Source organism: Micromys minutus (genome assembly GCF_963924665.1).
Source record: "Micromys minutus genome assembly, chromosome: 5".
Classification (NCBI taxonomy): Eukaryota; Metazoa; Chordata; class Mammalia; order Rodentia; family Muridae; genus Micromys; species Micromys minutus.
The window spans coordinates 13,221,466-13,236,199 of NC_137974.1; the positions used below are offsets into that span (position 1 = coordinate 13,221,466).

Genomic DNA, 14,734 nt, shown 5'->3' on the forward strand with positions numbered 1-14,734 from the left:
CTCACAACGATTTGCTCCTACAACGTCTATCTGGACAGAGGGACTCTCCAAACACAAGCAGATGCTGACAAACCTCACAGAGGCTTCTCTGGCCTCACAGTAGAAGCTCCTCCCCTCTTGCCGCATTCTATTTGCAGCATCTGGAACTTTTGACATTTGCCCTTTCTTGGGATATTTCTTCAGGTGTCTCAAAGCTTTACTTCACTGTCCTTTTGATACATTTGTTCAAAGGCCAATTTACCATGAAGATTTCTTTGTCACCTTATTTAGAGCTGTTCCCTACTTCCTGTACTCCCCATCTTCCTTTCTGTTTATAATGCATAGTACCATAAATTTGAATATAAACACATATACACATTAATACATTTACTATAAAATGTTACATTTTGATAGATAACAATGCTATGGTAAATACTATGTATTTTCATATATGCCCAGACTTACCCTATCTATACTTTTTCTGTGTATATGTGTGTGTACATATACATGTATATATATTCTGTATACAAGCATAAGCTGTCTTTTGCACTAGAATCTCATTCTGTAAGGGCAGACTTTGGTTATACATCTTATTGTTGGATACATGTCCTTAAATAGTATCTGGAACATAGTAAAATCTTGGTAAATTATTTTTAATAAATGATAAAATAAATCAGTAAACTAATAATATAACATAGCTTATTTCCTTTTGAGCACCTCATAGGTGAGTCTTACTAAGTATCTTTTCAATACTAAATACTATGAAGTTCTTGATATTCCAGTGTGTATGTGTGTGTGTGTTGTATTTGCACGTGTGTATGTGTGTATTTACCTGTGTTTTATTTAGTGTTACTATTGTTGTGCTAACAATGACCAAAAACAACTTGTCGAGGAAAGGGTTTATTTTGCTTACACTACCAGGTAATAGTCTATTGTGCAAAGTCATGGCAGGAATTGTACAGAAACCTGGATGCACACTGCTTGTTCCTTATGAATGGCTCAGCCTGCTTCTATAGCAACCAGAATCATTTGCTTAGGGGTGGCACCACCTACAATCAGCCATGTCCTCCCACATAAATCCCCTGTCAGAAAGTTCACTACAGGTTTGCCCACAGGCCAATCTGGCCTGAACATTTTCTCAACTCAAGTTCTCTCTGCCATAAGGACTCTAGCCTGTGTCAAGGTAACATAAAAACTAGCATCATGCATGCATGGAGGTCAAGAGGAGGATGCTGGTTGCCCTGCTCTGTCATTCTGCCTGACTCCCTTGCAGCAGGGCCTCTCACTGAGCTAGGCTCATAGCAAGCCAGAGATCTATCTACCTCTCAGTTTATGGTCATGGTGTTGGAGTACCTGGAATACACAGATTCATCTAATTTTTAATGTGTGCACAGGGGATTCGAATTGAGATCCTTCTGCTTGCACATCAACTTGCTTTGCACACTAAGCTATCTCCCCAACCCACACATTCTGTTTTTTAGTGGCAAAAGTGGCTACCCCATATGGCTTGACTCGTATGTCATCTGTATTAGACTGTTTTTAACTTTAGCCAGTTTCTCAAGAACTGGCATGATATGTGTGTTTCATGTTCTTCTCTGTTCATGCTAAAATAAGAGCCCATGTGAGTAAGAGTCTTCCAATATCAACCATATTTGGTCAGTAAATGCTAGGAGGGAAACACACAGAAACAGTAAAACTGCAGAACAATGCAGATACTCACCTCTCCTTTCCATGCGTCTGAGTCTAGGTTGACCAAAATATGTCACCAGTCATAAATAATTATGATGATATTTCCATGTGCTTGCCTCTGATGTGCAATACCACATGAGACAGACTGACTTTAAACAGTAATCTTCAACAGGGCAGGGTACGTGAAAATATTAATGGTTCATTTGAACATTTTTCTAAATTCAGGGTTTTATGTTGCTTGGTGGGAGATTAGAAGATGCATTTTGGAGAAAGGCTTGACCGTGGGTAAGGGTGTGGCTGATGAACTAGACAGTGGGAGTTATGCAGGAGCACAGGCAGTTCAGGGATGGGTACTTTGGCTCTGGGTAAATGGGCCACCCACAAGGTCTTGGCTGATTTTGTGTAGCTGACAAGGATGGTCATGAGGCAGCAGGGACATAAAGGCAGGAAGTGAAGGATTTACAGAGACTCTCACCTATTCCCCTGCCCCTGGAGAGGAACTCCAATCCTTGGGCCCAGCCAGGAGTTGCATCAGCTATGGAGGGTAGATTCTATGCTCAAATCTTCTCAACATATGAATCAAGCCCTTATAAACCATGAACTTTATTTTCCTGTTGGAGACAATATTTTCTGTGATTTAAATATGATTATCTCCCTGAAAGTTTGGTTTTGAACCAAGTTCCTCAGTGTGATGTGGGATTGAGAAACTGAGCCTAGAGGGACACGTTTACGCCATGAATGTGGAGCACTTACCAATGGATGCATGCCTGGCTTTCTTGAGTTCTCAGTGTCAGAGGACCTGATTAGCTACCATGAGAATGGGTTTATTCCGAAGCTAGGTTACTCCTCTTCTTGCTCCTCACACGGCCCCTCTTGAACTGAAAGAAGCATGAGGCTCTCACCAGGTACAGATGTCAAATGAAGACCATTCAGCAAAAGTTAACTCTTGTATAAATTACCCAATCTTGATCTCTTCCTACATGAGCAGAAAGTGGAGTAAGATCCACATGGAAGCTCTAGTACAGGTGCTTGTCCCAATATTGTACTTGCATAGAACAGGCCCACTCTTCATGTTTACTTTACCTTAAAGCAGTGAGCAAGGAAGCAATTCCCAACGTCAAGCTAGGACAGCAACGGCTTCTGCTGCAAATGCAAGTTATCTTTCTTGGACTAGTGGATCACAGGACACAGGCCGACACAAATTCCTATGCAGACAAATTTTCATATTTTGTTTTGCTTGACATTTGAAACTTTTTAGGCAAGGCTCACAAACTGCGGGAGAATTTCTACATATCCTCTCTGTCCAGCTTTCTCCAATAATAGCCTGTTACATAATCATAATGTATTGTTAAAGTCTGAAAACTGACAGGGCTATATTCCTATTAGCAGGGAGAGGGACCTTAGCTTATAATGACCTAGGAAGGACTAGTCTCTTCAATTGCATCTGCTTTTGCCTAAGGCATTACAAAGTCACCCAGAGGAGCACCTCCTTTTTACACTCTCCTCTGTCTTACAGATGAACTACGATCATTCCGAAGAGGACGGTTGGACAGTGAATGAACAAGTGAGCTTTGATCCATCCATGTCTCCCAGTTTTGTGTCTCTTCTGGCATCCATCATTGCTTGGGCTGTGGGTCTTTGCTGGTCTCTGGGACATGTGACTTTCCAGTCAATTCTCGTTACCATAGTACCAATCTCCGGTCCCCAGACACGTGGAGGACCGACCACGGGAGCAGCCTTTCGTCTCCAGATTGCTGCGAGAGGACAGGCTGTGTTTTAGCTGATGAGCTCCCATCTCTGTAAATCAGCCCCAGCTATTTCTACAACACCATGTGGCTTCTTCATTTCCCCTTGCCTGCCGTCCACCTCCGACTTTATGATTGCTGTCCACACAACCTAAAAATTGATTTTCCATGTGACTTGACTATAGATGGAGACAGCTGATGAAAGTGCTTCTGGCATGTCTGAAGCCATGTGAGGAAATTATTCTGTCTTCCTTACCTGGGTGTTTTAAATTTCAGCTTCAGGAATTCAAAGGATTCCCTGCATCATCTTGAATAATCTCCTTCAGGACCATGTAAAGATTCATTAAAATGCAGAGGGGACACCTCGTGGACAATAGAATGTCTTATGGTTTTCTCTTGTGAAAGCCCTAACATCTTGTTAACGCCGGGGTGTGGCAGTGGGTCGACACAGTCATCTACAATATACCTAAAGGTACATTGTGCAAAAGAATGACAATTATTTAGGAGGTTCTTCCATGGTTATGGGTCCCTAGTCACAGGAATTTGACAAACTGGTGTTAATAAGTACTAAGGTTTCAATTCTCCTTCTAAGTTCATATCTAATTGCTATTCAGGTAGGTTTTGTGGGTAAGATGCTTACGTGTTTCTTTATCTGACAAAGCGTTGGTGAAAATGGAAGAGAGGAGTCTATAAAGCTGTTTCTTGGTAAGTTAATGGAGGAGAGTAAGCCCACTTTACCCTCAAGCCGACCCACTCTGACCCTATGGACCACGGCAGCCATTAGAGTAGAAGTTGCAGGCAGATGCCACCCATTCACATTAAGTTCAGAGACTAAAATATTTAGTAGCAACAAGGTTTTAAAATGTCGTTTCTGAGAGTCAGCCTTGTGCATTTATGAGGCTGTGGAAATGACCTGTCTTATCAGTTAAAGGAAAACCAGTTTCTCAAGTGAAGATAACGTGGGAGAGTTGGGGGGCTTGTGCATTCATTTCTCAGTGAGAACAAAGCACGTGCAGGTCTCTGACAGTTTGCTAAAGGATATGCATGAGGAAAGGTATGGAAACTACGTGGAAAACTGAAGGATAACACAATGTTCACATAAAGAATTCGGGTTAGGTGTAAAAGGGGGGTGGTTGCAATCCAGGAATCTATGTTGATCTTGATAACTAATATTTCTTTTGTTTCACTTAAATTGTGTGTGTGTGTGTGTGTGTGTGTGTGTGTGTGTGTTTGCATGTGCTTTTTTGTGATGATCTCCTTTGCTGTAAAGAGAACTTTCTTTAATGAGGGGTGTGTATAAGAATAAAGTATCAAATGTAGTAACAAATTATCCTGATCCATCTAAGTGGTGGGGGTAGATCCTTTTCTAAGGTCTATGCCCTCACCAGCCCTGGGAAGCTGGCTAGGTTTCTAGTGCCCGGGTTGATTTCTCTTCCGTTCAATGGGTCTTGGTTGTCACTGGCATGTAAATGCCACTCCGTACACCTTTCTGCACATCTCGCCATGCTGGAGCTTGTCATAGGTGTGGGAGCAGGGTAGGACTCTTTAATTGCATCCTTCTCTTGGCAACTTTTAAAGCCTTTTCTGGAACCATGAAAGCTAGACTTACTGAAAGAGGCTTTCATGTAAGATCCATATTGAATCAGCTGAGTTTTGTGTTCCAAGTGTATCATCTCTTCAGTAAGAGTGGCTTACCCTCAACCCCTGAGAGGAAATCACTTATAATGTGTTTTGTTTGGGGAGTCACTTGAGTTCTCTTGACCAACAAATTATAAGGAGATTTCTCATGTCTCGTATTGGGTCTGTGATTTTTGCGGGAAATATTGGGATCCCAAATAGTTTAAGTCTCTGTCTCTCTCTCTCTGTGTGTGTCTCTTTGTATATATACATACACTTCTACATATTGTGTACATTTTAGGTAAATATAACATAATATGATTCCTTGAGGCTTTGTGAATAACCGAGGTGTCATTTGTCCCTCTTTCTCCTTCTTCTAAGTTAATTTCCTTACTTCCTCTCACTTTGCAGATGCCCCCATTATTCCACTTGTCATTTCACATCCCTGTATCCTCCCACTTCCTGCCCAAGCCTTGATGTCACCTATGCTCCCTTTATCCTTTTCTGATTTCAGTGATTTTTCCATGTTGTGTCCTCACATATGTTGAGAACTAATAAACGCAGATGAGAGAACATGTGGGCATATGTCTTTCTGACTCAGCCTTATCTTACTCAATGTAATTTTTTAGGTCGATCCATTTACCTGGAAGTTTCTTCTTCTTCTTCTTCTTCTTCTTCTTCTTCTTCTTCTTCTTCTTCTTCTTCATCATCATCATCTTCTTCTTCTTCCTTTTTCTTCTCCTCCTCCTCCTCCTTCTTATCCTTCTTCTTCTTTTACAAATAAATAATATTCTATAGAGTATCTGTACATTTTTATTATCCATTCTTCTGTTGAAGGACATTTAGGTTTTTTCCTTTCCCTGGCTATTGTAAATCATGTACACACACACTCATGGTGTGCGTATGTGTGTGTAACAAATATAATAAAAGGTAGCTGTCAGTCTGAGAAGAGGTATGGTAGGGATTTGAGGAACGTAGCTTGAAGGGGCTGGAGGAAGGAAACTGAGGGAGGACTGATGAGCTCTCCAAGGTCCTGACCTAAGCACATGAACTAGTTGTTTTCAGGCCTGTATGCGGATACCCTGTACTCTGCTTGATGCCTTCCTGTGCCTTTAGGCACTCACCTTAGAAGCTTGTTTCATCTTTGCCTTCTTGTCCAACGGTCTGAAATCTAAGTAGAAATTCCTCTGCTAAGCTAAAGACCCGGAAAGAGCCTACTTTATTTTTACTCTTGTTAGCACTTCTTACTAATATTCTATACTAGATTGATATTTAAATTCCCTTTCATCGACAGGGCCAAAATGCATCGGGAAAGGATGAAATAGCATGCAAATGTGTTCATCACATTGATTATTTCTTCTTGAAACATGTTTCTAAAATATTAACCTAGTACCTATGGAAAAGCAATTAGAGCCCATCTTTTCTATATTTAAAAAGCACAATTCAACTCATTTTCCCATTTATTCAAAAGCCAGTTTTATCTTATTTAAACACCTGTTTTTTTTTTTAATAAGAGCACATATACTCTTATTTGCTGGCACTTTGATAATTGACATTAATTACACATGATTAATTTCTCTTTAAGATACTTTAATGTTCATAGTTCCTCTTTTTGAGACAATATCATTAAAATATAACACTTAATTTTAAAAAATCTGCAGGAAAAGTGAGCTCTTTTTTTTCATATCTTGATAATTCTACAGCAAAAAATACTTTATACTCTTTTTGAACAAAATCTTTTCCCTTGCTGTGTTTGTTCATTGAAGCATGCAAACAATATGACCACTAATGACTGATAATAGTAAAACCCTAAAAGTTAAAGTCAGTATGACGTACACAGTTGTAGAACATACCCCAGCACCGTAGGCCCTCAGCATTCCCTCAGTGATAACAACAGAAGACATGGATGACCATTGCTGTGAACTTCTTTCCTCGGATGGAAAATTAGCACACGGGATTATTAAGGAATGACAGTGACAGTGACAACGTCAAACATACAGCTGTATCATCCGTCATTTAATATTTGAGCTCAGCCTGGTGGCCCAGGCCTACTTCCCAACTTCTTTGGAGACTTAGACAAAAGGATTGTAAGTTCAAGCCTTTTCATGACTCAAAATAAGAGTAGAAAAAGGGCTGCCGATGTAGGTCATCCGGTTACTGCCTATTTACTGCGCATGCGTGAGGCCTCACATCACTGCACCATTACCACAAATGAACAAGAAATCCCCTCCCCTAAAGAACTTTGGCTGGGAGGCATATTTACAGACACGAGAGAGTATTTTGAGAGGGACGTGAGGTGGTAGAACCACTTCTTACACTTCAGGTGTGCAGAGCTGTGTGTGGAGGTGCACCCCTGTGATCATGGCGCTTGGGAGACTGAGGCTGAGAACAGCCTGAGACGGAGAACACTAAGAAACAGGCCAGCAAGAGGGCTCAGAGGAAAAGGTGCTTACCACCAACCCTGACCATCTGAGTGTGATCCCTGGGACTTAAATTGTGGAAGCCGTCAGCTCGCACAAGTCCTCCTCTGGCCTCTGCGGCTAAGAACCCATTCGTCTTTCCCATTTACGTGTTTGAACGTGAAGCTCACACGCCCCTTCTGTTACAGACGAGGATGCTGCCTTTCTGCACCCCACCGTTGTGTCCACACCCATTTCCTCGCTGCCTCCTTGAGTGAGCTTATAGATCATCATCTCACAGTTTTGTCCTTTGGGTGGACGGACTCTTCACATGAGGCTCAGCTTCATTTATTCATTGTGCAATGCGTTTGGAGTTCAGACTGCAAACCTTGTCATCTTTCTTCCCGTTCTGCGTCTTTTGCCACTGGTTATTCTCATCTCTGATTACTTCCCTCGGGTCCTATTGATGGAGGCGGCCCCTCTCCACTGGCAGGGAGCCTACTGCTAGACCGTTCACAGAACCCTGGGAGGGAGAGTAATTGCCTCCCGAAAACTTTTCACTTCCTCTCCCGTTTGCTGTCTTATCCTTCTGTATTGTACTCAACACGGGCTTCATCTTTTTGCAAATTGCTTTTCCCCCCTTTTCAGATTAACTCACACCAATCATTAAAATTATTTGAAGTACCTGTATTACGCATCTCTATAACTCCTGCACAATAGGTAGACTTCTGCCACCCGGCTTTTGTGCTGGACAGTTTCTTCACATCCCTTGTTCTGATAGAACTATTTGCTTTGCATGCATGCTAAGAATGTTTAAACTTAACTTAAAATTGTTCTTGGACAATAGGCCAAAAATAGTGTAAGATATTTCTTTGTATTACTTCTTACAGATGGGACATATGAGGAAAAATTCTACTGTACATAAATAAGACTTCAGGAGTGTACTGGAAATCCTAGAATTATGGCATATATTACAATGATACAATTTTATAAAATAAGGACAAATGAATTATCTATTATCAGCAAAAAAATCAAACTAGCACTTTTAACAGGTAATTGTCTCAACATTATAAAGGGTAAAATATTTCTATTATATGTTACTCACTTAAAAGGAATTCTTCCTGAATTTGACTTGAGGATGTTTTGCATTTGTGGAATGTGTTTTTTTCTGTGCAGGTTTGGAGTGGTAGTTTGTATATGCTTGGCCCAGGGAGGGGCACTATTAGGATGTGTGGCTTTGTTAGAGAAAGTGTGTCATTGTGGGCGTGGGCTTTAAGACCCTTGTCATAGATAACTGGAAGCCAGTCTTCTAGCAGGAGAAGATAAAGATGTAGCACTCTCAGCTCTTCCTGTACAAAGCCTGGATGATGCTATGCTTATACCTTGGTGATAATGGACTGAACCTCTGATCCTATAAGCCAGCGCCAATAAAATGTCCTTATAAGAGTTGCCTTGGTCATGGTGTCTCTTGATAGCAACGAAACCCTAAGTAAGACATTTGGGTTCTTATACGTGTTTAGGGGCTTACCTTTCCTTTTTAAAAAAAAAAAAATTATTTGTTTGTTTGCTTTTTCTATAATTAGGTCTTATTGTATGTCATACTTTATTTTTTATTGTTTGGGATTTCATATATGAAAATTAATGTGTTTGATTAAGTCCACCTTCCATTTCCTCCCCATGATTTCTGCATCCCAATTTCATTTGTTCTTTCTTTTTCTTTTTTTAAGAACTCACTCAGTTGATTTAGTGCGGCCAGCACGCCCTTGAATGGAAGGCTATCCACTGAAACATGGTAGCCTCTCAGGGGCTGTATCCCGGAAGAGAACTTCCTATCCCAGAAGTTATCAAGTTCCAACATCCTTGGCTAGTGGTGTAACTTTTTGCCCCTTCCCCATGCTGGGACTTTGTCTGGCCTAATTTTGTAAAGATCTTGTGCAGGTCCCCATAGTACTGCAAGTGCATGTGTACTGTTGCCCTGTTACATCTAGAAAACATTGTTTCTCTGAAGTTACCCATTGCCTTTGGGTCTGTTAACCCCTTCCATTGACTCTTTAAAAAAATAATTCTTGAGCCTTGAGAGGAAGGGGTATGGTACAGATGTCCAGTTTAGGAATGATCACCTTGCTGATTTGATTCTTCACATTGACCAGTCGTAGGTCTTTTTGCCAACGGACACCCGCAAAAATAAGCTTCTGTAATGGAGACTGAGTGGTACACTGACCTACAGGGGTAGTGATAAGTCTTTAAGAGTCAGTTTAGTGCTATACTCATTTAGCAAAATCATGGTAGTTGGGTCTCCACTACGGCCTATTCCCTACCTAGTCTTTGGTTCTTGGCCCTGTAAGTTGTTAATTGTGGAGTTGATCTTAAATCCAACCAGAGGTGGTGCTTACTCCATACCCATACCACTGTTGTACAAGTGGGCCAGTTGTTTGTTACTGCAGTGTTTACAGCTAGATAAGACTAATGGTTACTTCCCTTCCATGATAGCATGAGTAGAACCTTCCAGCAGCCATATTGCAGAAAAACGGGCTCGGGGGTGACGCTGCTTTCTTGTTCAGAATGTCATACCTGGGCTATTCCCACAGGCTACCCACCTTTCCCTGGAATTCCTCCTGCGGGTCAGGAGCCATCTTTCCCCGCTGTGGGTCAGTATCTGTACCCCAGTGGCTTTCCACCAATGGGAGGAGGTGCTTACCCACCAGCACCAAGTGGTAGCTACCCAGGAGCTAGAGGCTACCCCACACTTGGAGGTTATCCAGTCCCTGGGGGCTATCCTGGAACTATAAATCCAGGAGGTGTCCCAGCCTATCCTGGAGGCCAAAGCTTTGGGGCCCCACCCAGTGGAGCAGGCTTTTCTGGCTATCCACAGCCACCTGCACAGCCTTACAATGGTGGACCAGCCCACGTTCCAGTACCAGGTGACTTTCCTGGATCACAGATGCCTTCTCAGTATCCTGGAGGACAAGCTCCCTACCCTGGCCAGCCTATTTCAATGACTCCAAGCACCTAAGGAACAATCTGCCCAGCCTCCAACTTTGATGCCACGAGAGATGCAGAAATTCTCCGCAAAGCAATGAAGGAGTTTGGGACCGACGAGCAAGCAATTGTGGATGTTGTGTCTAGACGTTCCAGTGACCAGAGGCAACGAATTGAAGGAGCTTTTAAGACCATGTATGGCAAGGATTTAATTAAAGATCTCAAGTCAGAGTTAAGTGGAAATATGGAAGAATTAATCCTTGCCCTGTTCATGCCTTCTACATACTATGATGCCTGGAGTTTACGAAAGGCAATGCAGGGAACAGGAACTCAAAAACGTGTATTGATAGAGATTTTGTGCACAAGAACAAACCAAGAAATTTGAGACATTGTTAGATGTTATCTATTAGAATTTGGACGGAACCTTGAGGATGGCATTAGTTCAGATACCTCAGGACACTTTGAACGTCCTCTCGTGTCCATGTGCCAGAGAAACCGTGATGAGAGCCAGGGTGTAAACCACCATATGGCTCAGGACGATGCTCAGCGACTCTATCAGGCTGGGGAGGGGAGGCTAGGAACAGATGAATCCTGTTTCAACAAGATCTTCACCACAAGAAGCTTCCCTCAGCTGAAAGGCACCATGGAAGCTTATTCCAGGATGGCTAATTGAGATTTGCTAAGCAGTGTAAGCCGACAATTTTCTGGATACGTTGAAAGGGTTTTGAAGACCATATTGCAGTGTGCTCTCAACTGTCCTGCCTTCTTTGCTGAGCAACTCTACTATTCCAAGAAAGGCGCTGGAACAGATGACTCCACCCTGATCAGGATTGTGGTCACTCGAAGTGAGATTACCTTGTTCAGATAAAACGGATGTTCGCCCAGATGTATCAGAAGTTCAATGATCTCAAGTGACACGAGTGGAGATTACAGGAAGCTGCTCCTGGCCATTGTTGGCCAGTGAGGGAGATTTTTCTCCCCTTTAAGGAATGGAACTCTTCGGGCCTATCCTTCCAAGCAATGAGACCTGCATGCAGCCATGTCAGACACCAACTGACCAGAGTAGATTTTTACTGAGGACTGTCAGGGGTGTGCTGGGTTTGCACATGTTACTGCCTTAATTCTAATGTTTTTTTTTTTTCTTTCTCTATCCAATTTGTTTAAAAACCGTATCAATGACGTAGTAATGCAATATTTGTAAAGGTCCACTCTCACTGCAATTATTTTAATCCAGATTACAGAAGTCTCTGATGCAGTAAAAATAAAACATGAATCTACAGCTACTGTCCCCATGTTCTCACTCTGAGTGGAGCCTTGGACCGCTGAGCTGGATCTGCTTGGCCTAGCTGTTTCTCTATGACTCAGACATCAAGCTGCCCCCTCCCAGGTGCCTCTGCCTGCTGGGAACTTTGTTCACATTCCCCACAGCCTGGTAAAATCATGACACAACAATCAATAATTTATCAAACAGATTTATATGTGAAATTCTCAATCCCCAATACATCCAAATAAGCTTACAACCAGTTGACAAAGATAGAAACCACCCTCCTTGATAAGACAAGTTGACCTGTAGAAACCCTTGAAAATATTCATATCTACCTATCGCCAGTTAAGACCACTTGGGTCTAAATCCTCTTCGCCAGCTCCATGTTGATTCTTTTTTCTTCCTCCTTTCTCCCGCCTTACAAAACTTTGTCCCCGCCCCACTCTTCTGTCCAATCATGTATTGCCTTGACATCAACCTCTACATCTCTAATTCTGTGTAATGTTAGTGAGAGAATGAGAATGATGTTTGTTAAAACATGGTGTTCTCGTTTGATTTTTCAGTTCAGGAATAAGCCACGGTAACTCAGTTTCCTGGTACAAATGTAGTAAAACTCAGTCTCAGTAATAGTAAGGACTGAAAGGCCATATGGTGTTCAGCTAAATAAGAGAGTCTATGCAGGCAAGCTCTTCGGAGGTTCTGGAAATGTCACTGGTGTTCTTCAGACCCCTTTCCATCCCAATCCCACCTGTTGCCAGTTGTTAGTAATGAATACCACTGTGTGGTAGGAGTGCCTTGTTGAACACCACACAGCTCTTGACAGTGGCATCCTGTGCAAGGCTGGCCCTCTAAGCCACTGAGATCCCAGATGTTACATTATCATGGTAACCAGAATGTTCCTGAGACCATCAGGAGCTTAACTGGAAGTACAGGAAAACTAACTGCTGCTCCTCCTCCCCTCCTTCTTCTCTCCCTCCTCCTCCTTTTCCACAGCCCAGGCCCATGAGTAACCTCATTACTTCTGTGTTTCTACCCAATGGATGAGGGAAAAAAAGCAATCACTATTCTCCATTTTTTTTTTTTTTTTTTTTTTTTTTTTGAGTAGGCAATGTCTTTTATTGTTCCATCTGATACTTGCTAACACCAGTCTCGAAGAGCCTAGAAATGAAGGTCTGTCACTCCGTTTGTCAGGAATAAAACCAAATTAAAAAACCAAGTTTGGAAAATGACCAAGAAATTCTGGTTCATTACCATTTCCATATCTAATGGTTCCTTCAAGATAAAAACATAACTCTTCCTTCCATGATAGATTTCCTACTGAGATTAAAGAAAAAAAGGTTTCTCATCCCTTCCCCAAATTGTCATTCATACTGCTAACAGAGCCAATCTTGTTAGCAGCTAAATATCACACTGCCTTTCATTTAGTACAGTCAGGGTCCAATGAAAGGGCACATTCATGGTCTAGGTGACAAATGGCAACTCAATTGTTAGACTCAGTGTTAGAGGGACAGAAACATGTCAGCACTAATCAGTCAGTCAGACTTCCACAAGTTAAAATTCATCACACCGCAGGAAGTTGTGTGTCGTCTGCATTTGTCATGCTGTTCTCCTGAGTCATCTGTTCCCATGATCTGTTCCTCTTGGGTTATAGGCTTCTCATCTGGAAGGTAGCACTTGCCAATTGCCTCTTTAATCTGATTATTGGCTCCTTTAGGATCTAAGTCCATATCCCAAGAGAAATTCATCAAGGCGAGATGAGTTTGACCCAACTTCTTGTAAACCTTTTCTATTAAGTAAACGAGGGGGCTAGAGATATCACTCAGCGGTTAAGAGCACTGACTGCACTTCCAGAGGTCGTGAGTTCAAATCCCAGAAACCACATGGTGGCTCACAACCATCTGTAATGAGATCTGATGCCCTCTTCTGGTGTGTCTGAAGATATACCTAAAATAAATAAATCTTTTAAAAAAACAACTATTTCATAAAATTAATGATCATAAGATAAACACATAATTTTCAAAAAAAAGTGTATGAGGGATTCTTTGGGGACAATCTGTTTCCATTCTTCAAGTTCTTGTAAAGCAGATTTGTATTTTTCATTTGCAAATAAAACCAAGGCTTGTGAAAAAAAAAAAAAAAAAAAAGAAGAACCTTCCAGTAGCCAATAGGGGTGAAGCTTCCGTGTTGATACAAGCTTGATTTCTCCATGTCGTATGACTCACATATGTGTTATCTTCAGCATTTAGGTTCTGCAGCATCACCAAGAGTAATGACAATAAACTACAATATTTGGGAGTCTATTAGACCTAACTTAGCAGCAACTCCAGAACAGGTAACGCATTCCAGACAATGGACTTTTTATTTGAAACCTATGGTGTCTTGGAGAGGCTCTGCCCCAATGTTATAGGGTAAATCTACTTAAATTTGGGGTGTGTGTGTGTGTCTCTGTGTGTGTCTGTGTGTGTGTGTATATGTGTGTGTCTGTGTGTGTGTGTCTATGTGTGTGTCTGTGTGTGTGTCTGTGTGTGTGAGTGAGTGTGTGTCTGTGTGTGTGTGTCTATGTGTGTGTCTGTGTGTGTGTCTCTGTGTGTGTGTGTGTGTGTGTGTCTGTGTGTGTGTGTCTATGTGTGTGTCTGTGTGTGTGTGTGTGTGTGTGTGTGTGTGTGTAGGCTTCTATAATAGTAGCTTTATGTATGGCTTTTCCAAAAGTCTTCAGTGTTACCACTCTTCTTACTCCCTCCTTGTCTCTGACTTCACTTTTCCCAATTAACCTTTCTTGCATTATTACTCCGCACTGCCCCTTTATACCACTTACATTCTATATTCCTCCCTAGAACTATCCCCTCCCATGCTCCCTTTACTGACTTGCTGGTGTCTATGGGTTAATTTAAACACACATGGCCAAACATTTAAAGCTAGTATCCACATATGAGCAAGAACATGCGATATTTGCATTTCTGGATTTGGGTTACCTCACTCAGAATGTTTATTTACAGTTCTATCAATTTACCAGAAAACTTCATAATTTCATTTCTGGTAACAGCTGAATAATATTTCATTGT

At 41.7% G+C, this 14,734-nt stretch overlaps 1 pseudogene across 1 annotated transcript; it reads left to right on the plus strand.

Annotated features, from left to right (window-relative positions):
- Positions 1-9,991: 9,991 nt before the first annotated feature.
- On the plus strand, positions 9,992-11,372 carry LOC308420795 (annexin A7-like; annotated as a pseudogene). Its single transcript has one exon. The product of its transcript is annotated as an annexin A7-like (transcript).
- The last annotated feature ends 3,362 nt before the right edge of the window (positions 11,373-14,734 follow it).